At 41.8% G+C, this 25,728-nt stretch overlaps 1 protein-coding gene and 1 long non-coding RNA gene across 2 annotated transcripts in view; one reads left to right on the top strand and one right to left on the bottom strand.

Annotated features, from left to right (window-relative positions):
• The window catches only part of LOC129643295 (ladinin-1-like), a 188,512-nt gene that overhangs the window by 14,476 nt on the left and 148,308 nt on the right, over positions 1-25,728 (bottom strand). The window lies entirely within an intron of this gene.
• Positions 1-25,728, top strand: part of LOC129643296 (uncharacterized) — a 72,811-nt gene that overhangs the window by 759 nt on the left and 46,324 nt on the right. The window lies entirely within an intron of this gene.

The raw sequence follows: 25,728 nt of genomic DNA, 5'->3' as shown, positions 1-25,728 counted from the left end.
GGCTCCCAGAGGAAGGAGGTGTAACCCCCGACACCAGTAGGAGAAGACAGGTGTAGGAGGGCTGGAAATGACGCGGCCTCTTGGGTCTCACTGGCCAGCCTGGCCCCCTTGAGGCGCTGATCCGGAGCTAGTGGTCTGTACAGTGCCTCCCAGCTCTGAGATCCCCAGTGAAGGGCTAGCCTGCTGCTGAACAAAAGGCCTGGGCACACAAGGCAGCCCCTTCCCCAAACACCCCCTCCTCCAGGGAGTCCTCCTTCTTGGCTAGAGGAGCTGAAAGACTTTCAAGGAATAAGAGCTGGAGACCAGGCTTTGGGCACTGGCATGGATGGGCCATGTGACCTGGGGCCAGTCACCTGTTTCCTCTTCTGGGTAGTAGAAATGACACTATCCAGCTTCCTTCCAGGTTGTGGGGTCAAATGAGTCTGCCGCTGAATGCGGGAGAACCTGGGGTGAGCACTGAGAGCTACCCAAGGCCATGCCAGGCCACTGGCTCCTCCAGGGAGAGAGGAAATGGGGGTGGCAACAACCTGGCCCCTGCATGCTGGGACTCGGGGCCACCCCTTCTGGGGTGCCTGCTGTCCCCAGGGACCCAGAAAATGTCCTTCCCTTGGTTTGTCAACTGAAAAAGAAAAGTAACCCTTGTCATTGGAAGCCCAGCCCTTCCAGGGACACTCCATGAAGCCAACAGTTGGGAGTGTCTCTAGAAGTTCAAACTCCAACACCAGCACTATGGACATGAAACTGAAAGACACAGAAGGCTGGTGTGCAGACCCCTCCAGAGGTGCAGGAAACTGAGCTTTGTGCATGTGTGTACAGGTCTATTCCAAATTCCCTAACTATTCCTTCTCCTGACACATCCCCTGTGATAACCTTAAGTTCATTCTCTAAGTCTGTGAGTCTGTTTCTGTTTCGTGAATAAGTTAATTTGTTTCATTTCTTTTTAACTTTAGCATATAAGTGATATTTCCCTTTCTCTGTCTGACTTATTTCACACAGAATGACAATCTCTAGCTCGATCTATATTGCTGCAAATGGGATTAGTATCTTAATGTGAGGACTCAGGCAGAAGGCACCAACCAATACCCAGGAAGAAGAGGGCTCTCAACAGATAAGGAGCCCATGCTGGCACCTTGATCTTGGACTTTTAGTCTCCAGAACTGAAAAAAAGTCTGCATTTCTAAGACATATTTTGTAAGAACACTAAGATAACTACTGATTTCCTCTTCTAATTTATTAATTTTTTATTGAGATATAATTGACATATAATATTATATACATTTAAAGTGTACAACATAGTGGTGTACAGTTTTTAAAGGTTATATTACATTTATAGTTATTATAAAGTATTGGCTATATGCCTTGTGTTGAACATTATATCCTTTTAGCTTATTTATTTTATACATGGATCCTCTTCATTTAGGTCAGGGTCATAACTAGGACTTCCATTTGTTTTTTCAGCTTCTCCTTTTTCTCTTACCCCACCCCTAATTGGTAGAAAGCCTCTATTCTCAACTGACTTGAACAGACTTAAGTAAAACATAGAAACAAATTATTAGATCTTAGTGGTTGAAGTGGCTGCTAATCAGACTGTCCTAGATTTAAGCCCTGAATTTTCCAGTTAACTATGTAGACTTTACTGTGTAAATGGCTTACTTTCTCACAGTTTGTTCCTTCTGTAAAATGAAGAGTAATATAGTATTCTGAGTAAGAAGAAAGCATGAAAACAAAATATTTTGCACAATATGTAAATATTTGATATATGCCATTGTTGTATATGGGGTCCCCATGGAGGCATGCACAGTAAGGGGAGCAAGAGGGAGAGTTGTCTGAGTCTCCTTGTAGCTTAGGAGATAGTACTCAGGGCAGGACCTGAGGGTCCCCAAGGAGTTGATTGCAGGGACTGGCTGTAAAAGGAGAAGTGTGTGGATGCTCTGCATGGAGTTGCAGGTTGACCATGCATCCAGAACAGGTGGTTCTGGACTGTAGCTGGGGCGGGGGACTGATGGGTAGAAAGGAGTCCAGATGTGTAAACAAGGACATTTGTATCATCCTGGTGATGCTTTTAAATAATTTTGAGTAGTTAAGTCATAAACAGATTGGCATTTATTAAAAAAAATATTCTGATGGCAGAATGGAGAATAGATTGAAGAAATTTAAAATCAGTGCCTGTCCAGGTTCGATGCATGATACAGGATGCTTGGGGCTGGTGCATTGGGATGACCCAGAGGGATGGTACAGGGAGGGATGTGGGAGGGGGGTTCAGGATGGGGAACATGTGTACACCCATGGCAGATTCATGTTGATGTATGGCAAAACCAATACAATATTGTAAAGTAAAGAAAATACATCCTAAAAATAAATAAATAATTCAAAAAATAAATAAATAAAATTATTGCCTGGGTGGTGAGTAACAGTCCTGAACTGAAAGAGGGGCAGTGGGGAAGAAAGAGATAGATGTGGGGAATTTTCAGGATTCACAGTTCTCAGAACTTGAAGTTTGGTTGGATGATTTCCTTGGCTTCTGACTCACATCTGTGAGTGGGTGGTGATTTTCTGTGAAGTGTCAGAATAAGAAAGCAAGAACAGGTTTCACGCAGGATGACTTTTTTTTTTTTGACACCTGATATTTGTGATTCTCTGGGACATGGTAGAATTGGGCAGTTCCTGGAGGACAGAGGAACTGGGGTTACTAGCTTAGGCAATGGGTTATATGCTGAAAAGGTGGGCATATCCATCTCAATCCCAAAGGAAATCAACCCTGAATATTCACTGGAAGGACTGATGCTGAAGCTGAAGCTCCAATACTTTGGTCACCTGATGTGAAGAGCTGACTCTTCAGAAAAGACCCTGATGCTTAGAAAGATTGAGGGCAGGAGGAGAAGTAGGGGGACAGGGGATGAGATGGTTGGATAGGCTCAATGGACATGAGTTTGAGCAAACTCCAGAGGGTAGTAAAGGACAGGGAAGCCTGGCATGCAGCAGTCCATGGGATTAAAAATTGTCAGACACAACTGAGCAACTGAACAACAACAATCCATCTCATAAGACAAAGTGGAGAGTATAGTGAGAAGCAGGTGTAGAGGGAGTTGAGGGAATGGTTCCTTGGAGGCTTGGCTGGAGGATATTGTTTAAGATCTGAGGGGTAGAGCTGGCCTCTTGATTCTGAAGTCCAGTCCATGCAGTGATTAGAATTGAGGGTCTCAGGTGTCAGCTGAGATTGAATGCCCCTAGGATGGAGAAGTACGTACAGAGAAGCAGACACAGGGCTGGGGGGCTGAGAACAGAAGTATCTGCTGAGGAAGTCAGCAGGGGTCCACAAGGAGGTGGGTCCATGATGACACTGGCGGGTGATACGGGCCTCAGAGGTAGAGAGGAGTTTGCACAAGGTGCGCTTGGAGCATTCTCTGTCTAACTGGGTGCCTAGGTTGTGCAGCCACATTACATGAGAGGAATCAGGAAAAATCACCTTTCAGCTCAGCTGTCACTCGCTTACTTATCACATCCACCTTGTTGATTAGTCTTGGGTCCTCAGTCCTGGCTCCCCACTGCAGTCCTGTGGTTCTCCATTCAGTGTATGATTGACAGTGTCTGAGGACATTTGGTCACCACAGTGTGGGGAGGGGTGCATCTGGCATCTAGTGAGTGGAGACAGTCAAGCACTTCACAGGGCTCCTCCCCCAACAGAGTATCCAGTACCAGTGCCAGCAGTTGAGAGACCTGTGATGTGCATTTGACTGTATCATTTTCCTACATAAAACTTCTCAGTTATTTTTCTGTCAGAGTGAAAACCAGATTCCTTGGACCTCCATGACCTGCCTCCTGTTTCAACACGCTCATGCTTCTCCAGCTTGTGACCTTCTCCTTTTCTGTTCCTCCATATCCCATTCTTCACATGCAGAAGTGCTTCTCCATTTCTCTGATGGTCCCTGGGGCTGAGTGAGTGCTCCTGCTTCTGCTCCTGAACTGTTACTTCCTAGTTCATTTTACTCTTTTCAGAGTAAGATGTGTCATTCCTCACACACCTTCCTTTACCATCAGTGTCTGCATTTTCTCTCAGAGGACCTAACCTGTGTCATAATAGGCTGCTCACTTTGCATGCCCCTAATGCACATTGCAGAGAAGGCAATGGCACCCCACTCCAGTACTCTTGCCTGGAAAATCCCACGGGCGGAGGAACCTGGTGAGCTGCGGTCCATGGGGTCACGGGGAGTCAGACACGACTGAGCGACTTCACTTTCACGCATTGGAGAAGGAAATGGCAACCCACTCCAGTGTTCTTGCCTGGAGAATCCCAGGGATAGAGGAGCCTGGTGGGCTGCCATCTATGGGGTCGCACAGAGTCAGACACGACTGAAGTGACTTAGCAGCAGCAGCAGCAGCAGCAATGCACATTAAATCTTCCATGGATGTGCCCTCCTGATGTTGCAGTGCTGTGTGCCTGTGTTTATGACGAATGCAGGAATCCTGTCTCTGTGAGTGGTCAGAGCAGACTCTAGTCCTAGACTGTGGATTCCAGTCCATCTCCTCTACTAACTGAAAGGGTTGGGACTGTTACCCAGGCTCACAGGTTAAGATTTCTCATGTAGGATAATAGTATCTATCTTTGATGGTTATGGGCATTGGCTCATGAAGGTGAGTCCATCATGCCCACTTGCTGTTGGGTTCACGGCCACTTCATAGCGACCACATACGTCCCTAGGAAAGTATGCGGATATTGGCACATCACTTACTTATTTGTAGTATCAACCTAATAAAGGAAGTAAACTGAGGCAAGCTCAAATGACCAGAAATTGAATTTATTGGGGAATAGCAGAATACTTGCAATTCAGGAAGTCAGTTGAGGATTTGGGGAGGTTCTATTTATGGACAGAGAGTAAGAAGAAGGGACATGTAGTCAGCTTCCAGGCAGTAAGTTCATTGACTATCCTGTAAAGCAGGCATTTAGGGAAGCCAGCCTCTTGGCACCTCAGTTTACTTCCTGGGGGCACATGTGCAACAGTCTCCATTCCCTCCCCCAGTTCCATTTCAGGTTGAAACTTCTGTGGTCACTTTCCCATGTTCTGTTGTGTTTGTGTTCAGCTCACTTTGTAGGTAATATGGCCTGAATGAATGAAAGTGCTGCTATCTATTAGGGCCTCTGCTTTACTCAGAATTCCTGAGGCAGAAGAACCCAAGGGCTGGAGTCTGTTTTTACTCTTTTCTCCCAAGGGCAGCACCATGTGGATATGCCTAGTTTTTCTGGCTGGATAATTCTTATAGAGTAAAATTTTTGAAGGGAACAGTCAATAAATATTAACAGAAAGAAATATGCTTACTATTCTTAGTTTTCTTCAAGGGCCTTTTTTGGGGTCCAATTTCAGTTTTAGTTAAAAAATAGGTATTTCCTAAAAGATGTAATAAGTGGAAATGTGTCAAGAGGTTTTAACTTAGTTTCTTTCCTTGCTGGCTGTACTCTTGTATATTTTCTTTAATTTATACTCCTTTTTATTTTTTTTAATTGTGAAAATATAATACATTTACAGGAGGCTTGGAAAATACAGAACAAAGTTATCTATAGTTCCACTGTGTATTACAGTTATTCTTTTTAAGGGGACTTCCCTGTAGCTCAGATGGTAAGGAATCTGCCTGCAATGCAGGCAGACCCGGCTTTGATCCTGGGTCCAGAAGACCCTCTGGAGAAGGAATTTCTTTTTAAGTAGATCAATTAAGATTTTTAGTTGAGTTTCAATATCATGCTCTCAGAAATTAATAGAATGAGTATATAGACAAGTAGAAAGATACAGTAGACCTGAAAAGCACTGTGAACCAATTCAACATAATTAACTTAAGATTTATACAATTTTAAAACAACAGTAGGATACAAATTCTATTCAAGTCCCCATAAACTATAAAGTAGGAGACACTGGAATATGTCCAGGGAGATAGGACTAGGTCCAGAAACTTCCTGGTCTAAAGGTACTGAAATCACACAGAGTATTTGCTCTTATCATTGTGGAATTATGTTAGGGATCAATATCAAAAGATATTTGAAAATAACACACATTATTTTCAAGTGCACTGTGACATTTACCAAGAAAGACCTTTGACTTAGCCATTGAAAGCCTCGATAAAGTTAGAAAACTGAAAAAGCACAGAGGGTGATTGCAGAGAAGAGAGCATTTAAATGAGAAATTAATATAAATGAGAGATTAGTATCAAAGATACTTTAAAAATCCCATGTATTTGGAAATTAAATGTGCACTTTTAAATGATGGGTGTATCTAAGAAGCCATAACAAGGAAATAGAAAATATTTGTAATAAAATAAAAGTGAGGAGTTTATCAGAATTTCTTACATGCACCTGAAACTTCTTTATGCAATTAAATACTATGTAGAGGCAAATAAGTTATTAAAAAATATTGAACATAGCATAACACTCTGTAAATTTGAACAAAATCTGCACCTTAATTAATAATATTGTATCACATGTTAATACTTTTTTTTTAACAGTATGGTATTTCTTTATATTCTCAGAATTGGATTAGAAGTTTCAAACCTCATTCAATTTTTTTTAATCACTAAGATAATAAACTTTCTAGATTTTAGCAATAATACTAGATGCCAACATACATGGAAATATATCAAAATTTTGACTGAATATAAATTAGAAATCTAGCATCCTATTCATACTAAGTCAAAGAAGTGGAATCAAAACATCATAATATTTTTAGCTAGGCAAAAATTTATATATCTTATAAAATATATATATTATACATTCTATATATAAATGTATACAAAAGCTTTTCTGCTATGCCTGATAGTCTTAAGAAAGAACAACAACAAGAGAGATGGAGAAATTGGAAAACGTAAACTAAATGAAATGAGAGAACTGAATATGAAATAGAAAAAGTGAAACTAACTAGGTAAAGGTAAAAGATCATCATATAGTCCAGTTGTTTTTAAACATGGCTGCTCATTAGAAACATATCTGGAGCTTTGGAGAAAAAAAGCAATTCCTGGGCATTTGTGCTTTTCAAAAAATTCCAAGATAATTGTGATATGCATCTGGATATTAAGAATTGATTACAAATTTTCCTATTAAATGGTAGTTTTCAGTTCAGTTCAGTCACTCAGTCGTGTCTGACTCTTTGTGACCCCATGGACTACAGCACACCAGGCCTCCCTGTCCATCACCAACTCTGGGAGTTTACTCAAACGCATGGCCATTGAGTCAATGATGCCATCCAACCATCTCATCCTCTGTCTTCCCCTTCTCCTCCTGCCTTCAAATCTTTCCCAGCATCAGGGTCTTTACAAATGAGCTCTTTGCATAAAGTGGCCAAAGTATTGGAGTTTCAGCTTCAACATCAGTCCTTCCAATGAGCACCCAGGACTGATCTCCTTTAGGATGGACAGGTTGGATCTCCTTGCAGTCCAATGGACTCTCAAGAGTCTTCTCCAACACCACAGTTCAAAAGCATCAATTCTTCAGTGCTCAGCTTTCTTTATAGTCCAACTCTCACATCCATACATGACTACTGGAAAAACCATAGCCTTGACTAGATGGACCTTTGTTGGTAAAGTAATGTCTCTGCCTCTTAATATGCTGTCTAGGTTTGTCATAGCTTTTCTTCCAAGGAGCAAGCATCTTTTAATTCATGGCTACAGTCACCATCTGCAGTGATTTTGGAGCCCAAAAATATAAAGTCTGTCACTGTTTCTACTGTTTCCCCATCTATTTCCCATGAAGTGATGGGACCAGATGCCATGATCTTAGTTTTCTGAATGTTGAGTTTAAGACAACTTTTTCACTCTCCTCTTTCACTGTCATCAAGAGGCTCTTCAGTTCTTTTTCACTTTCTGCCATCAGGGTGGTGTCATTTGCACATCTGAGGTTATTGATATTTCTCCAGGCAATCTTGATTCTAGCTTGTGCTTCATCCAGCCCAGCGTTTCTCATGCTGTACTCTTCATATAAGTTAAATAAGCAGGGTGAAAATACACAGGCTTGATGTACTCCTTTTCCTATTTGGAACCAGTCTGTGGTTCCATGTCCAGTTCTAACTGTTATTTCCTGACCTGCATACAGATTTCTCAAGAGGTAGGTAAGCTGGTTTGGTATTTCCATATCTTTAAGAATTTTCCAGAGTTTGTTGTGTTCTACTCAGACAGAGGCTTTGGCATAGTCAATAAAACAGAAGTAGATGTTTTTCTGGAACTCTCTTGCTTTTTCGATAATCCAGTGGATCATCCATTGGAACATCTGTTGGATCGTCGAAATGGTAGTTTTAGTGATACAGAATTCGTTTATTTTTTGTTGACCAATCATGATACAATGGTATTAAGCAAATAGTAGCTACATAATCACAATAGTAAAAGATGTTTATCAGTTTTCACCATCAACAGCCAGACCCTCCCCCCCCAAAAAAAAGATAATTATAATTGCAAGTCATGATGGAAACATGATTAATCTAACAATATAAAATAATTACATACAGTTTAGGTGGTTAAGTAGAGTGATGTGTTAAGTTGAAGTACATACAGGCACATGTTTCCATCTGCCCAGCCAGTCTATGTCTTTTGGTTAATCTATTTACATTTGAGGTAATTATCGATATGTATGACCTTATTCCCATTTTGTTAATTGTTTTGGGCTTATTTTGTGTAGGTCTTTTCCTTCTCTTTGTTTCCTGCCTAGAGAAGTTATTTTAGCATTTGTTGTAAAACTGGTTTGGTGGTACCACATTCTCTTAACTTTTGCTTGTCTCAAAAGCTTTTAATTTGTCTGTCAAATCTGAATGAGAGTCGTACTGGGCAGAGTATTCTTGGTTGTAGGTTCCTCCCTTTTATCACTTTGAATTTATCATGCCATTCCCGTCTGCCTTGCAGAGTTTATTGATATAACAGCTGATAACCTTATTCGAGTTCCTTGTGTGTTATTGTTTTTCCATTGTTGCTTTTAAGATTTTATCTTTGTCTTTAATTTTTGTCAGTTTGATTACTATGTGTCTCTGTGTGTTCCTCCTTAGGTTTATCCTGCCTGGGATTCTTTGCACTTCCTGAACTTGACTATTTCTTTTCCCATGCTGGGGAAGTTTTCAACTATCATCTCTTCAAATAATTTTCTTAGGTCCTTTCTCTCCCTCTTTTCCTTTTAGGATCCCTAGAATGTGAATGTTGGTGTGTTTAACATTGTCCCAGAGGTCTCTCAGGCTGTCTTCATTTTTTTCTATATTCTGTTCTGAGGCAGTGATTTCCACCATTCTGTTCTCCAGGTCACTTATCCATTCTTCTGCCTCAGTTATTCTGCTATTGATTCCTTCTAATGTATTGTTCATCTGTTTGTTTGTTCTTTAATTATTCTAAGTCTTTGGTAAACATTTCTTGCATCTCCTCCATTCATCTTCTCAGATTTGGGTCATCTTTACTATCATTATTCTGAATTCTTTTTCTGGAAATTTACCTATCTCCACTTCATTTAGTTATTTTTCTGGGGTTTTGTCTTGTCCCTTCATCTGAAACATAACTTTCTGCTTTTTCATCCTGACTAATTTTCTAGAATGTGATTTTCATTCTAGGTGCTGTGTGATTGTGTTTCTTCTTACTTCTTCTATCTTCCCTCTGGTAGATGAGGCTAGAGGCTCAGGTGTAGGTTTCCTGATGGGAAGGACTGGCTGTGGGGAAAACTGGGTCTTTATCTGATGGGCAGGGCTGTGCTCAGTAAAGCTTTAATCCAGTTGCCTGCTAATGGGAGGGGTTTCCCTCCAACCTGTTGGCCTGAGGTGATGCAGCCATGGAGTCTACTGGCTCTATGGTAGGGATAAAGGTGACCTCCAAGAGGACTTACACCAAAGGACACCTTCCAGGACTCCTGCCATCAATGCCTTCATCCCTGTGGCAGCCACTGCTGACCCACACCTCCACAGGAGACCCTCTAACATTAGCAGGTTGGTCTGACAAAAGCAGAAGATATTAAGAAGAGGTGGCAAGAATACACAGAAGAACTGTACAAAAAAATCTTCACGACCCAGATAATCATGATGGTGTGATCACTGATCTAGAGCCAGATATCCTGGAATGTGAAGTCAAGTGGGCCTTAGAAAGCATCACTATGAACAAAGCTAGTGGAGGTGATGGAATTCCAGTTGAGCTATATCAAATCCTGAAAGATGATGCTGTGAAAGTGCTGCACTCAATTTGCCAGCAATTTGGAAACTCAGCAGTGGCCACAGGACTGGAAAAGGTCAGTTTTCATTCCAATCCCAAAGAAAGGCAATGCCTAAGAATGCTCAAACTACCACACAATCGCACTCATCTCACACGCTAGTAAAGTAATGCTCAAAATTCTCCAAGCCAGGCTTCAGTAATACATGAACCATGAACTTCCAGTTGTTCAAGCTGGTTTTAGAAAAGGCAGAGGAACTACAGACCAAATTGCCAACATCCACTGGATCATGGAAAAAGCAAGAGAGTTCCAGAAAAACATCTATTTCTGCTTTATTGACTATGCCAAAGCCTTTGACTGTGTGGATCACAATAAACTGTGGAAAATTCTGAAAGAGATGGGAATACCAGCTGACCTGCCTCTTGAGAAATTTGTATGCAGGTCAGGAAGCAACAGTTAGAACTGGACATGGAACAACAGACTGATTCCAAATAGGAAAAGGAGTACATCAAGGCTGTATATTGTCACCCTGCTTATTTAACTTCTATGCAGAGTACATCATGAGAAATGCTGGGCTGGAAGAAGCACAAGCTGGAATCAAGTTTGCTGGGAGAAATATCAATAACCTCAGATATGCAGATGACACCACCCTTATGGCAGAAAGTGAAGAGGAACTAAAAAGCCTCTTGATAAAGGTGAAAGTGGAGAGTGAAAAAGTTGGCTTAAAGCTCAACATTCAGAAAACTAAGATCATGGCATCTGGTCCCATCACTTCATGGGAAATCAATGGAGAAACAGTGGAAACAGTGTCAGACTTTATTTTTTTTGGGCTCCAAAATCACTGCAGATGGTGACTGCAGCCATGAAATTAAAAGACGCTTACTCCTTGGAAGAAAAGTTATGACCAACCTAGATAGCATATTGAAAAGCAGAGACATTACTTTGCCGACAAAGGTCCGTCTAGTCAAGGCTATGGTTTTTCCAGTGGTCGTGTATGGATGTGAAAGTTGGACTGTGAAGAAGGCTGAGCGCCGAAGAATTGATGCTTTTGAACTGTGGTGTTGGAGAAGACTCTTGAGAGTCCCTTGGACTGCAAGAGATCCAACCAGTCCATTCTGAAGGAGATCAGCCCTGGGATTTCTTTGGAAGGAATGATGCTAAAGCTGAAACTCCAGTACTTTGGCCACCTCATGCGAAGAGTTGACTCATTGGAAAAGACTCTGATGCTGGGAGGGATTGGGGTCAGGAGGAGAAGGGTATGACAAAGGATGAGATGGCTGGATGACATCACTGACTCGATGGATGTGAGTCTGAGTGAACTCGGGGAGTTGGTGATGGACAGGGAGGCCTGGCGTTCTGCGATTCATGGGGTCGCCAAGAGTCAGACACGACTGAGTAACTGAACTGAACTGACTGGTTCAGTCTGCAGTGGGGGCACTGCTCCCTTCTGCTGAGTCTTGGTGCACACAAGTTTTGTTTGTGCCCTTGTAGAGTGGAGTCTCTGTTTCCCTCAGTCTTGTGGAAGTCCTGTCATCAAATCCTGCTGGCCTTCAGGGTCAGGTTTCCTGGGGATTCCCAGTACTTTTCCTGGATCCTCAGGCTGGGAAGCCTGATGTGGGGCTCAGAATCTTCACAGCAGTGGGAGAACTTCGTTGGTATCATTGTTCTCCAGTTTGTGAGTCACCCACAACCATGGGTATGGAATTTTATTTTATCATGATTGCACCTCTACAATGATTGCCATATCGTTGCAGTTTCTTTTTCTTTGGATGTGTTGTATCTTTTCTTGGTGAGTTCCAGTGTCCTTCTGTCGATGGTTGTTCAACAGCTAATGATGATTTTGGTGCTCTTGCAGGTGGAGATGAGCACACATGCTTCTATTCTGCTATACTGAATAAGAAGCCCACAAAGTTTTTATTTTTATTTTATTTTTAAAATTATTTTTGCTACTTGCTTTTTTATTTGCTTAAAAATAGTTTCAAGTTAGTAACAATTTTATTACTTGCCCAGATTTTTATTTTTTAAATTTATTTTTAAAATTAACTTATTAATTTTAATTGGAGGCTAATTACTTTACAATATTGTAGTGGTTTTTGCCATACACTGACATGAATCAGCCATGGGTGTATATGTGGCCCCCATCCTGAACCCCTCTGCCACCTCCCTCCCCATCCCATCCCTCAGAGTTGTCCCAGTGCACTGGCTTTGACTGCTATGTTTTGCCGGGAGCCGGAATATTGCATATTGAGTGCATATTGCATATTGAGTGCAGCACTTTCCACAGCATCATCTTTCAGGATCTGGAATAGCTCAACTGGAAGTCTATCACTGCCAGGAGCCAGCGTGAGGAGCTCCGCCCATGGCAAAGGTCATGAGGAAGGAGGCTCGGCATACGCAAAGGCGGGATCGAGCCTCAGGAGTCCCCCTGGAAATTCTCAAGCATCTACCCCCAAAACCAGAGTCTGCCTACTTTCTGCTTTGTGCTTTCACCTACACCTCTGACTTTATGGGGGGCTGTCCCCCACTACCTCTCTCTGAAAAAAGAGTTAGCTTACAGCTCCAGTTAATAATTCCTGGGTGTGACAGTGTTTCAACCTACAAACTCCTTTGGAAATCCTCTAGCCTGCCTGAATAGGTTTTTCCGGCCACATGTGATTGTTCAGAGCCTCCCAACTGTGAGAGGCAGGAGATGTTCTAAACTGTCTAAACACAGATTCCTTTGAGTAGTTAAAAGATTGATTAGAAATTGTATTGGTGAAGGGTTTTTCACTTATTGGGCCAATGTTTGCTGCTAAGTCTCCATACTCCTTACCTACTGTGTCCTTGGCAGTGTATTGGTTGATACAATGGGTGTATAGAAATGTAAGTAGTAGCCTCACAGTTTGTAACCTTGGACCCTTGAGTTAATTCTTTTCTTGATTGAGCCCACCTCACCTTTGCCCTATAGGAATGCAGCTTTTTCCAATGCTTTTTTGGAGGCTAGTGCCTGACTTTGGAATAATCACCTTTAGAGAAAAATAAGTTTCTTAAAATGTTAACAGGCCTCCTGGCCAGAAGATGATGTAATTCACCTGAACTTTTGCATATGATAAGTTTGAAAGCCTGGCTTTGATTAGGACCAGGAACTGCTGTCCTTGCATGACTCCACCCCTTCCTCCATTATCCTCTATGCACAACTTAAGGTATAAAAACTACTTTGAAAAATAAAGTGCAGGCCTTGTTCACCGAAACTTGGTTTCCCCATGTCGCTCTCTCTCTCAAATTCTGGCTGAGTCTCCATCTGGAGCGCGGAACCCGCCATGCTTGCTAATTATGCCTGGGCTTCTAAGATCCAGCTGGGGAGGCCTCAGTGTCTCCTCTCCTTCAGGAGAACGGAAGGACGCCTGCGGCCTACATAAGTGGTGCAAACTTCTTGTCTTGAAGTTTTATTGATCTCCCGCGTAAACCAAGCTACTCAGCCTCTTTTCTCCACTGAATTTTCCTACTGAGCTATCCTCATTCTATTATTCTTTACATCTCTAATTAATATCTAATTGAAGCTATTGTATCCTGATCCTCGCCGACGCCATCCCTGCTTCGAATACCCTGGATCAGCCAGGGCTGGACCCCGACAATGTTTCATGCATCAAACTTGGATTGGTCATCTATTTCACATATTACGGTATTATACATGTTTCAATGCTATTCTTTCAAACCATCCCACCCTTACCTTCTCCCACATAGTCCAAAAGTCTGTCCTTTACATCTGTGTCTCTTTTGCTGTCTCTCATATAGGGTCATGATTACCATCTTTCTAAATTCCATATATATGCATTAATATACTGTATTGGTGTTTTTCTTTCTGACTTACTTCACTCTGTATAATGGGCTTGAGTTTCATCCACCTCATTAGAACTGATTCAAATGTGTTCTTTTTAATAGCTGAGTAATATATCATCGTGTATAGGTACCATAACTTTCTTATCCATTCGTCTGCTGATGGACATCTAGGTTGTTTCCATGCCCTTGTTATTGTAAACAGTGCTGGGATGCACATTAGGGTACACATGTCTCTTTCAATTCTGGTTTCCTCAGTGTGTATCCCCAGCAGTGGGATTGCTGGGTCATATGGCAGATCTATTTTCAGTTTTTTAAGGAATCTCCACACTGTTCTCCATAGTGGCTGTACTAGTTTGCATTCCCACCAACAGTGTAAGAGGGTTCCCTTTTCTCCACACCCTCTCCAGCATTTATTGTTTGTAGACTTTTGGATAGCAGCCATTCTGACTGGCATGAGATGGTACCTCATTGTGGTTTTGATTTGCATTTATCAGATAATGAGTGATGTTGAGCATCTTTTCATGTGTTTGTTAGCCATCTATATGTCTTCTTTGGAGAAATGTCTTTCTAGTTCTTTGGCCCATTTTTTTATTTGGTCATTTAATTTCTGGTATTGACTTGCATGAACTGCTTGTATATTTTTGAGACTAATTCTTTGTCAGTTGCTTCATTTGCTATTATTATCTCCCATCCTGAAGGCTGTCTTTTCACCTTGCTTATACTTTCCTTTGTTGTGCAAAAGCTTTTAAGTTTAATTAGGTCCAATTTGTTTATTTTTGCTTTTATTTCCATTACTCTTGGAGGTGGGTCATAGAGGATCCTGGTATGATTTTTGTCAGAGAGTGTTTTGCCTATGTTTTCTTCTAGGAGTTTTATAGTTTCTGGTCTTACATTTAGATCTTTAATCATTTTGAGTGTATTTTCGGGTATGGTGTTAGAAAGTGTTCTAGTTTCATTCTTTTACAGTTGGTTGACAAGTTTTCCCAGCATCACTTGTTAAAGAGATTGTCTTTTCTCCATTTTATAGTCTTGCCTTCTTTGTCAAAGATAAGGTGTCCATAGGTGCGTGGATTTATCTCGGCTTTCTATTTTGTTCCATTGATCTATATTTCTGTCTTTGTTCTGGTACCATGCTATCTTGATGACTGTAGCTTTGTAGTATAGTCTGAAGTCAGGCAGGTCGATTCCTCCAGTTCCATTCTTCTTTCTCAAGATTGCTTTGGCTATTCAAGGTTTTTTGTATTTCCATACAAATTGTGAAATTATTTTTTCTAGTTCTGTGAAAAATACCATTGATAGCTTGATAGGTATTGCATTGCATCTATAGATTGCTTTGGGTAGTAGGCTCATCTTCAGTGTATTGATTCTTCTGATCCATAAACATGGTGTATTTCTCCATCTATTAGTGTCCTCTTTGATTTCTTTCATCAGTGTTTTATAGTTTTCTATATATAGGTCTTTTGTTTCTTCAGGTGGATTTATTCCTAAGTATTTTATTCTTTTCATCACAATGGTGAATGGAATTGTTTCCTTAATTTCTCTTTCTGTTTTCTCATTGTTAGTGTATAGGAATGCAAGGGATTTCTCTGTGTTAAATCATGCAACTTTACTATATTCATTGATTAGCTCTAGTAATTTTCTAGTGGTGTCTTTAGGGTTTTTAATGTAGAGGATCATGTCATCTGCAGTGAGAGTTTTACTTCTTTTCCAATCTGGATTCCTCTTATTTCTCTTATCTGATTGCTGTGGCTAAAATTTGAAAACTATGTTGAATAGTAGTGGTGAGAGTGGGCACCCTTATTTTGTTCCTGAATTTAGGGGAAATGGTTTCAATTTTTTGCCATTGAGGATAATGTTTGCTGTGGGTTTATCATATATGACTTTTATTATGTTGAGGTATATTCCTTCTATGCCTGCTTTCTGAAGGTTTTTTTTTTTCATAAATGAATGTTGAATTTTGTCAAAGGTTTTCTCTGCATCTATTGAGATAATCATATGGTTTTTATCTTTCAATTGGTTAATGTGGTATGTCACATTGTTTGATTTGTGGATATGCAAGAATCCTTGCATTCCTGGGATAAAGCCCACTTGGTCATGATGCATGATCTTTTTAATATGTTGTTGGATTCTGTTTCCAGAATTTTGCTGTGGATTTTTATATGTATGTTCATTAGTGATAATGGCCTGTAGTTTTCTTTTTCTGTGGCATCTTTGTCTGGTTTTGGTATTAGGGTAATGATGGCCTCATAGAATGAGTTTGGCAGTTTACCTTCCTCTGCAATTTTCTGGAAGAGTTTGGGTATGATAGGTGTTAGCTCTTCTCTAAAAATTTGGTAAAATTCACCCGTGAAGCCATCTTGTCCTGGGCTTTTGTTTGTTGGAAGATTTTTGGTTACAGTTTTGATTTCTAAGCTTGTAACGGGTCTGTGAAGATTTTCTATTTCTTCCTGGTTCAGTTTTGGAAGGTTATACTCTCCTAAGAATTTGTTCCTTTCTTCCAAGTTGTCTATTTTATTGGCATATAGTTGCTGATAGTAGTCTCTTATGATCCTTTGTATTTCTGTGTTGTCTGTTGTGATTTCTCCATTTTCATTTCTCATTTTGTTGATTTGATTCTTCTCCTTTTTTTCTTGATGAGTCTGGCTAATGGTTTGTCTATTTTATTTATCTTCTCAAAGAACCAGCTGTTAGTTTTGTTGATTTTTGCTATAGCCTCCTTTGCTTCTTTTTCATTTATTTCTGCCCTAATTTTTATGATTTCTTTCCTTCTACTAACCCTAGGGTTCTTCATTTCTTCTTTTTTCTAGTTGCTTTAGATTTCAAGTTAGATTATTTATTTATTTTTTCTCTTGTTTCTTGAGGTAAGCTTATATTGCCATGAACCTTTCCCTTAGCACTGCTTTTACTGAATCCCATAAGTTTTGGGTTGTCGTGTTTTCATTTTCATTTGTTTCTATGCATATTTTGATTTCTTTTTTAATTTCTTCTGTGATTTGCTGGTTATTCAGAAGCATGTTGTTTAGCCTCTGCATGTTTGCATTTTTAATTTTTTTTCCAGTACTGACATCTAATCTTACTGCATTGTGATCAGAAAAGATGCTTGAAATGATTTCAATTTTTTTTTTTTTTGAATTTACCAAGGCTAGATTTATGGCCCAGGATGTGATCTATCCTGGAGAATGTTCCATGTGCACTTGAGAAAAAGGTGAAATTCATTATTTTGGGGTGAAGTGTCCTATAGATATCAATTAGGTCTAACTGGCCCATTGTATCATTTAAAGTTTGTGTTTCCTTGCTGATTTTCTGTTTGGTTTATCTATCCATAGGTGTGAGTGGGGTATTAAAGTCTCCCACTATTATCGTGTTACTGTTAATTTCCCCTTTCATACTTGTTAGCATTTGCCTTACATATTGCAGTGCTCCTATGTTGGGTGCATATATATTTATAATTGTTATATCTTCTTGGATTGATCCTTCTATCATTATATAGTGTTCTTCTTTGTCAGTTTTCACAGCCTTTATTTCAAAGTCTATTTTATCTGCTATGAGTATTGCTAGTCCTGCTTTCTTTTGGTCTCCATTTGCATAAAATATCTTTTTCCAGCCTTTCACTTTCAGTCTGTATATGTCCCTTGGCTTGAGATGGTCTCTTGTAGACAGCATATACAGGGGTCTTGTTTTTGTATTCATTCAGCCAGTCATTGTCTTTTGGTTGGGGTATTCAACCCATTTACTTTTAAGGTAATTATTGATAAGTGTGATCCCATTGCCATTTACTTTGTTGTTTTGGGTTCGAGTTTATAAACCTTTCCTGTGTTTCCTGTCTAGAGAAGATCCTTTAGCATTTGTTGAGCTGGTTTGGTGCTGCTGAATTCTCTCAGATTTTGCTTGTCTGTGAAGCTTTTGATTTCTCCTTCATATTTGAATGAGATCCTTGCTGGGTACAATAATCTGGGTTGTAGGTTTTTCTCTTTCATCAGTTTATGTATGTCCTGCCATTCCCTTCTGGCTTGAAGAGTCTCTATTGAACGATCAGCTGTTATCCTTATGGGGATTCCCTTGTGTGTTATTTGTTGCTTTTCCCTTGCTGGTTTTAATATTTGTTCTTTGTGTTTGGTCTTCATTAATTTGATTAATGTATGTCTTAGGATGTTTTCATCTTGGGTTTATCCTGTTTGGGACTATCTGGGTTTCTTGGGCTTTGGTGGCTATTTCCTTCCCCATTTTAGAGAAAATTTCAACTATTATCTCCTCAGGTATTTTCTCATGCCCTTTCTTTTTGTCATCTTCTGCTGAGGCTCCTATGATTCAAATGTTGGGGCATTTAACATTGTCTCAGAGGTCTCTGAGGTTGTCCTCATTTGTTTTAATTCTTTCTTCTTTTTCCCTCTCTGCTTAATTTATTTCCATCTTTCTTTCACCTCACTTATCCTGTCTTCTGCCTCAGCTATTCTACTGTTGTTTCCCTCCAGAGTGCTTTTGATCTCAGTTATTGCATTATTCATTATTGATCGACTCTTCTTTATTTTTTCTAGGTCCTTGTTAAACCCTTCTTGCATCTTCTCAGTCCTTGTCTCTAGACTATTTATCTGTGACTCCATTTTGTTTTCAAGATTTTTGGATCATCTTTATTATCATTATTCTGAATTCTTTTTCAGATAGACTCCCTATCTCTTCCTCTTTTGATTGGCTTGGTGGTCATTTATCATGTTCCTTTACCCGATGAATATTTCTCTGCCTTTGCATTTTGTTTAGATTGCTGTATTTGGGGTTACCTTAATGTAGGCTGGAAATCTGTGGTTCTTTTTTATTGTGAAGTTTGCTCCCTGCGGGTGGGGTTGGACTAGTGGCTTGTCAAGCTTTCCTAGATAGGGAAACTTACATCTGTGTTCTGGTCGGTGGAACTGGATCTCTTCTCTTTGGAGTGCAATGAAGTGTCCAGGAGTGAGTTTTGGGGCATCTATGGGTTTGACATGACTTTGGGCAGCCTGTATTTTAATGTTCAGGGCTATGTTCCTATGTTGTTGGAGAATTAGCATGTTATGTCTTGATCTGGAACTTGTTGGCTCTTGGATGGAGCTTGGTTTCCGTGTAGGTATGGAGGGTTTTGGATGAGCTCTTGTCGATTAATGTTCCTGGAGTCAGGAGTTTCCTGGTGTTCTCAAGTTTTGGATTTAATCCTCCTGTCTCTAACTTTCAGTCTTATTCTACAGTAGCCTTAAGACTTCTCCATCCATACAGCACAGATGATAAAACATCTAGGTTAATGGTGAAACAATTCTCCACAGTAAGGGAGACCCAGAGAGGTTCACAGAGTTACATGGAGAAGAGAAGAAGGATGAAGGAGATAGAGGTGACCAGGAGGAGAAGAGGAGCAGTCAAAAGGGTAGACAGCAATCTAGCCAGTAATCACTTCCCTATGTGCTCACCACAGTCTGGAACACCAGAGAGGTTCACAGAGTTACTACACAGAGAAGAGAAGAGGGAAGAGGGAGATAGAGGTGACCAGGAGGAGAAGAAGGGCAGTCAAAAGGGGAGAGACTGATCTAGCCAGTAATCAGTTCCCTAAGTGTTCTCCACAGCCCAGAACATCTAGAGATTCACAGAGTGAAGTAGAGAAGAGAAGGGGGAGGGAGGAGAAAGAGCTGACGTGGTAGAGAAAAGGGAGAGTCAAAAGGGGAGAGAGCAATAAAGCCAGTAATCACACCCGTAAGAGAAAATGGATACTGCAGATTAGATTCTTAAAGGTACAAAATTGATAACAAATATCAAAAAGCAAAGATTAAAAATCTAGAGTAGAGGTTACACTCTCAAAAATACAATATTAAAAATACAAAATAAAATCAATCATAAAAATTATGAAAAAAAAATATATGAAATTTGCTTTAAAAATAGGGTCTTTTTTGCAAGGTAATAGTAGGTTATAAAAATGAAAATTAAAGGCCAATAAATAACTTCAAATGAAAACATTAAAAAGTGATAATAGTAAAAATATATCTAGGAATTTCTCTGGAGCTGCTGTGGGCAGTGTGGGGTCAGTTCAGTTTCAGATAGTTCCTTGTTCCACCTTGAGAAGACTCAAGGTCTATAGGCCCCTTCCAATACTTAGTCCATTTTAACTACAGGGTTTTAATCTGTTGCATCTGTCACTTCCAGAGTGGTTTCCTCTTTGTTTATTTTGGCTTCCTCTCTTTCCAAGTCTCTTCAGTGTCTAATTTCCACCCTGAAACAAGGGGGCAAAGACGGTCAATTAGTTAGGTTAGGTCACTTAGTTAGAACTTCCCTGGTGGCTCAGACAGTAAAGCGTCTGTCTACAGTGTGGGAGACCCAGGTTCAAGCCTTGGGTTGGGAAGACCCCCTGGAGAAGGAAATGGCAATCTACTCCAGTACTATTGCCTGGAAAATCCCATGGGCAGAGGAGCCTAGTAGGCTACAGTCTATGGGGTCGCAAAGAGTTAGACACAACTGAGCGACTTCACTTTCACTTTCACTTAGTTAGGTTTACTAGTTCAGTTGTGTTGTGGGGAGGGAGGAACACAGCAAAAAAAAAAATATATCGCTGGCATGTGTGGGGAATACTTGCAGAGTATGGACCACACTGGGTCTGCTCCAGCTCATGGCGGCATGTGCTTTCTTGATCTACACTGCTCAGGTTTCAGGTTGCTCAGCAGGGTCACTGTCCAAAGTGGACGCTGTATTTTGTGCACTTCCCAGGTCTGAGCTGCTCAGGTTCAGGTTCTTGGGTATTCCACAGGAGCACAGACTTGGTTGTGTACCTGTTTGTGCCCTTCCCAGGTCCGAGCAGCTCAGGCAACCAGCTGCTTGGTGAGCACACTGTCCCAGGTGGGCCATGCATCTTAATCACCTTCCCGGTCCCAGGCACTTGGTTTCCCAGGTGCATTGTGAGAGCACTGTCTCAGGTGTGCCATGTGTCTCCTCTGGGGAGCTGATCTCAGGCTGTGACCCTCCTGGCAGATGTCAACCGTTCAGGATCCCAGGAAGACTTGGTTAGCAACTGGGAGCCTGCTCACAGTTTGGTAGAGGATGCTGGTCTCTGGGGCTGAGAATGGAGTAGCCCATTGCCTTCCAGCTCTGGCTCTCACCTGCCTGCCTCTCTGCCTCCTGCGGTGGGAGAGGGGCCTGTATGCATCCGGCTAGCTCTCCTTTGGTATTCTCTCAATCCTTTGTTCTGTGAGAAGGCCAGGCTGTGCCTTAGGTTAGAGCCTTTTGCGGGAAAGTTCTTTTTTTTTTTTTTTTTTCTTTTTCTTCTCTTCCTGGCTATCCCACAGTTTGGGTTGCTATCGCAGGTTAGCTCCCTCAGATTGTCCTCAAGTCATTCAGCCTGGGCCTTACCCTAAGCATGCATCCCGCGCCTCCCTGTCCAGCCCCCGCCTCCCTGTCCAGCCCCCGCTCACTAGTGGCCAACACGAGCATCTGGGCTACTTCTCTGCTGGGAGTTGCAGTTCGGTGCCTATTCTGTGTGTGTGTGTGTGTGTGTTTCCCTGCTGGTTATGTTGCCCTCTGAGATTCCAAAGCTCCCTACAGACCTGCCAGTGAGAGGGTTTCCTGCTGTTTTGTCTCTCTTTTTTGTCTTTTATATTTTGTCCTACCACCTTTCAAAGTGAATGGGCTGCCTTTCTGGGTGCCTGGTGTCCTCCACCAGTGTTCAGAAGTTGTTTTGTGGAAGTTGCTCAGCATTCAAATGATCTTTTGATGAATTTGTAGGGGAGAAAGTGGTCTCCCCGTCCTATTCCTCTAATGTCATGTTTTTTAAACATTTGTATTTACCACAGGATTGACTGTGTGGTGGTTTATGTTATAACCTCCATGTTTGTAGTCATATGGTTCAGTATGAAGGAGAAGGGTTTTAATACATGTTTTGTTAAATACATTTTTTTTGAAAATTATTTCTCTGGACTCCATCATTTTAAAGAACACTCTGTCACTTTTATTTTCATTCTTACTTTTCTTTCTTTATTGTAATTTGTTCCTGGTTACTTTAGTGAGTGGTTGAACTATGACTAGCTCTTGTAGGAATCAGTATCTTAACTTCCATACATCTGAACTGAAGCACATATGTTTTGAGGTTATTTTATTTTGTCAACCTGGTGTTCAGTAAATTTCTAATATATGCTACTTTTCATGTATTCTATTTTAGAAGGCAAAACAGCTGATTCCCCCACCCCCTCAACCCTCCAACTATGCTTAATTCGAGAGTGTTGTTGTGAAAGTAGCAATGACAGTATGTTACTACACCATCACAGCATTCTGAGTTTAGAAGAGATGCTGCCACAACGTCTATAGATTTCACAATAATCCCCAGACATGAAGCTCATTGAGGTTTAGAAAAATCAACTTTTCAAAGCTCATTTGTGCCACTCACACTTTTGAAGTCAATGACATACTTTCTTCTCTGCAGTTTGTTTTTGCTCATTTAAGGATCTTGCTGTATCAGGGCCTGTTTTACTTTGACAACTAGTGCTTCTTCTAACCCCTTTGGCAAACAGTGTGGGTGATGCAGAATTGGTTGGTAATGTTTGTGATGGGCTTTAATTAAAATGGATGACTTAGCAGAGTTTTTGTCATGGTTTTCTTCTCTTTCTTGTGGATTTGCCCTGAGTAGTAATCAGTTCTGTGGACATGACTTGCATTTCTGTGGCCTCCCTTTTGAATCTTGAGAGCCAGGAGGAGTGTAGAACCTGAGGATCCAGAGGACAACAGCCAACCAGGGCCTGAGAGGGATTTTCCTCCAGATCTGTAGTGCACAAAGTTGTTTCATTCTGACTCTTTGTGACCCCATGGACTGTAGCCCACCAGGCTCCTCTGTCCTTGGGATTTTCCAGGCAAGAATACTGGAGTGGGTTGCCATGTACACCTCCAGGGGCTCTTCCTGACCCAGGGATTGAACCAATGCTTTTTATGTCCACCTGCATTGACAGGAGGGTTCTTTACCACTAGCACCTCCTGGGAAACCCCCAGATTTGTACTAGCCTTTGGAAATCTGAAAGGTGATTTATTTCCTTTATATTATCTTTATTGTCTAGCTGAGGGGTTGGCCAGATAGAAGGCCTTAGTAAGTGCTTTACAGCCTCTGTCACTGAACCCAGCTATGCTGTTGTCATGTGAGTACCACAGACAATATGCACGGAATAGATTTGGCTGTTATTTCTTAACAAGACTTCATTTACAAACACTGGCTGCAGTTAGCTGGCCCCAGGTCTATACTTAGGTAATACATAACAGGCAAATTTATTGTGTCAGTTTGACTTTTCTTTCCATCTCTAACCATGTGTGGTCATCAGCCAGTCATATAATAAAATACTGTTTATAATAAAAACTGAATTACTTTCATGAAAAATACAGATCCTCTCCCTCTGCTGTGTTGCTCACTGTCCAAGGGGCTTCCAGGTGGGTGGGTACAGAGGCACAGTGTTTTACGGGGGACAGAGAATTGAGTGGCCAGTGTGACTGGAGCATAGTGTCCAATGTGAGGGGCAGGGATGGAACAGGCATCTGTAGAGTGTGGTTGGTACCCTAGAGCAGTTGATGGAGTCTACTGGTAGATGGATTTAGGAATTGGAACTCCATCCCAAGAGCAGTGGGAAACCGCTGGAGCGTTTTAGGCAGAGGAGAGAGCATTCCAGGTGCTTGTGGAGTCTTCACCTAGGGTTGTTCTGTGGGTCTGACTTGGAGACTGGAAGATTCCGAGGCAGATGGTGTGGGAATCCAAGAGTGTGGAGGTGCTGTCCTTAGCTATGGGAGCAGTGCTGGGGATGATGAAGGGGCAGATGATACTGGTAGACTGCTGCTGCTGCTGCTAAGTCGCTTTAGTCGTGTCCGACTCTGTGTGACCCCATAGACGGCAGCCCACCAAGCTCTGCCATCCCTGGGATTCTCCAAGAAAGAATACTGGAGTGGGTTGCCATTTCCTTCTCCAATGCATGAAAGTGAAAACTGAAAGTGAAGTCGCTTAGTTGTGTCCGACTCTTCGCAATCCCCTGGACTGCAGCCTATCAGGCTCCTCCGTCCATGGGATTTTCCAGGCAAGAGTACTGGAGTGGGGTGCCATTGCCTTCTCCGACTGGTAGACTAGTGGTGCTCAAATGTGAGCAGGCATTAGAATCACCTGGAAGACTTGTGAGCATAATTGTTGTTCAGTTTAGGTCTTATGGAATTTGAGGATAATGTACTGAAAGATACACAAAAATAATCGATTATTTGTGCCTAGAGGTCAGGAGACAGAGCCTAGGGGGAGAGAGATGGAGTCTTTGATTGCGCAGATGATCCCTGAAGCTGTTAGGCATTGAAGAGTGCCCACAGGATGAGAATCAAGCAGGGCCTGACATGCAGATGAATGTTTATGCAATGAGCAGGGGAAAGCTGCGTGGGACAGGTGAAGAGCAGTTAGAGAGGTGGGGCAGAGAGAGAGAGAAAAGACAGATGGAGGAGTAAGTGATACCAAACAATGCTAAGAGGTCAAGGAAGAGTGAGATTGAAAAGTAGTCATTGAATTTGCCAAAGTTATTGTTAGTAACCTTGTAGAGAGCAGTCTGAGTTGGATGTATGTGTGTTTTTTGATGGGGACACTGGCCAGGTCTCTGCATGCTGAAGCTGGATGAAGGGTCAGGGCGAGCTGGGGAGACAGGAAGGGGTCAGCACAGGAGTGTGATGAGCATCAGAGGCCTTGTGTCAGGGTTGTTATGAGAGGAGAAGGAGAAATACCTTTTTAAATAAAAGCTTGGGCGTGTTTAGAGCATATGTAGATGCTGACAGGAGGGACCCTATAGAGAAGGAGAATTGATGGATAGTGTGTGGTCCTGAGAGTGTCAGAGGAATAGGATGTGTAGCTCAGCTCAGGGTTGACCTGGGACACGAGTAGCAACACCTGTGTGTGAAAAGAGACTGGGAAGGGGGGATGCAGTGCAGGTGGGCTTTCTTTATTGGTGGCTCATGGGAAGGTGACAGAGTGCTGGCACCATCCGTGTTTGCTGTGTGTTAGGAGACTTTGACCTCTGCACTGAGTGAGTAGGGGTGTGTAAGGGCAAATGTTTGAAAATAGTGTGGAAATGTTTCATGTGGATGCAGAGAAGCGTCACTGAGGACTGGCGGGAGGAAAAGGGGTGCTTCTGGGGGCTGGTGGAGGTACAGGGTGGGGATAATGTTGACTCTGCCCCAGCACTGGGTGCAGCAAAGGCGAAGCAGTGCACACCTCTCTGGCTGGTGATTTACTGGATGGGTGATACATCTGAAGGTCAGTGATGATGGGAGTTGGGAGTGGAGTTGACAGGTGAGGTCACTCGAGCTCAGAAAGGAGGAGTGACGTACCTGCGGCTGAAGTACTTTGGACAGCCAGAAATCTGTCTCCTGACAGTCAGGTCAGTTGCTTTTCTCCACACCACCCTGCCTTTGTGAGAACAAGAACTTCTGACTGAAACAGATTCTCAATTTCCCTGTATTCTTGGTGGTTAATAGTCCCAGCACATTCATTAATGAGGTTGAGTATGAGTGTTTTCTTTAACAAAGTAATCCTGTGACTTCTGTGAATGTTCTGTAAAGAATCTTGGACATTTTTAAACCTCTCCAGTTAGCACGGGGTACTCAGGGAGCCTCTCGTGTTGCCTTAGGGAAGTCAAGTCTCCTTTCGAGTTGCGAGGGGGAGCGCGGGATTGCTCTGGAGTCACTGCAGGGGAATCAGGTCTCATTCGCATGGAAGGAGGGATCTCAAAGTGTTTCTCAAGTTGTGGCAGGAAGTGTGGGTTTCCTCG

The sequence above is a fragment of the Bubalus kerabau genome, chromosome 2, assembly GCF_029407905.1.
Source record: "Bubalus kerabau isolate K-KA32 ecotype Philippines breed swamp buffalo chromosome 2, PCC_UOA_SB_1v2, whole genome shotgun sequence".
Lineage (NCBI taxonomy): Eukaryota > Metazoa > Chordata > Mammalia > Artiodactyla > Bovidae > Bubalus > Bubalus kerabau.
The sequence above is the reverse complement of the archived record's forward strand: the minus strand, read 5'-3'. Positions and strand labels throughout refer to the sequence as shown.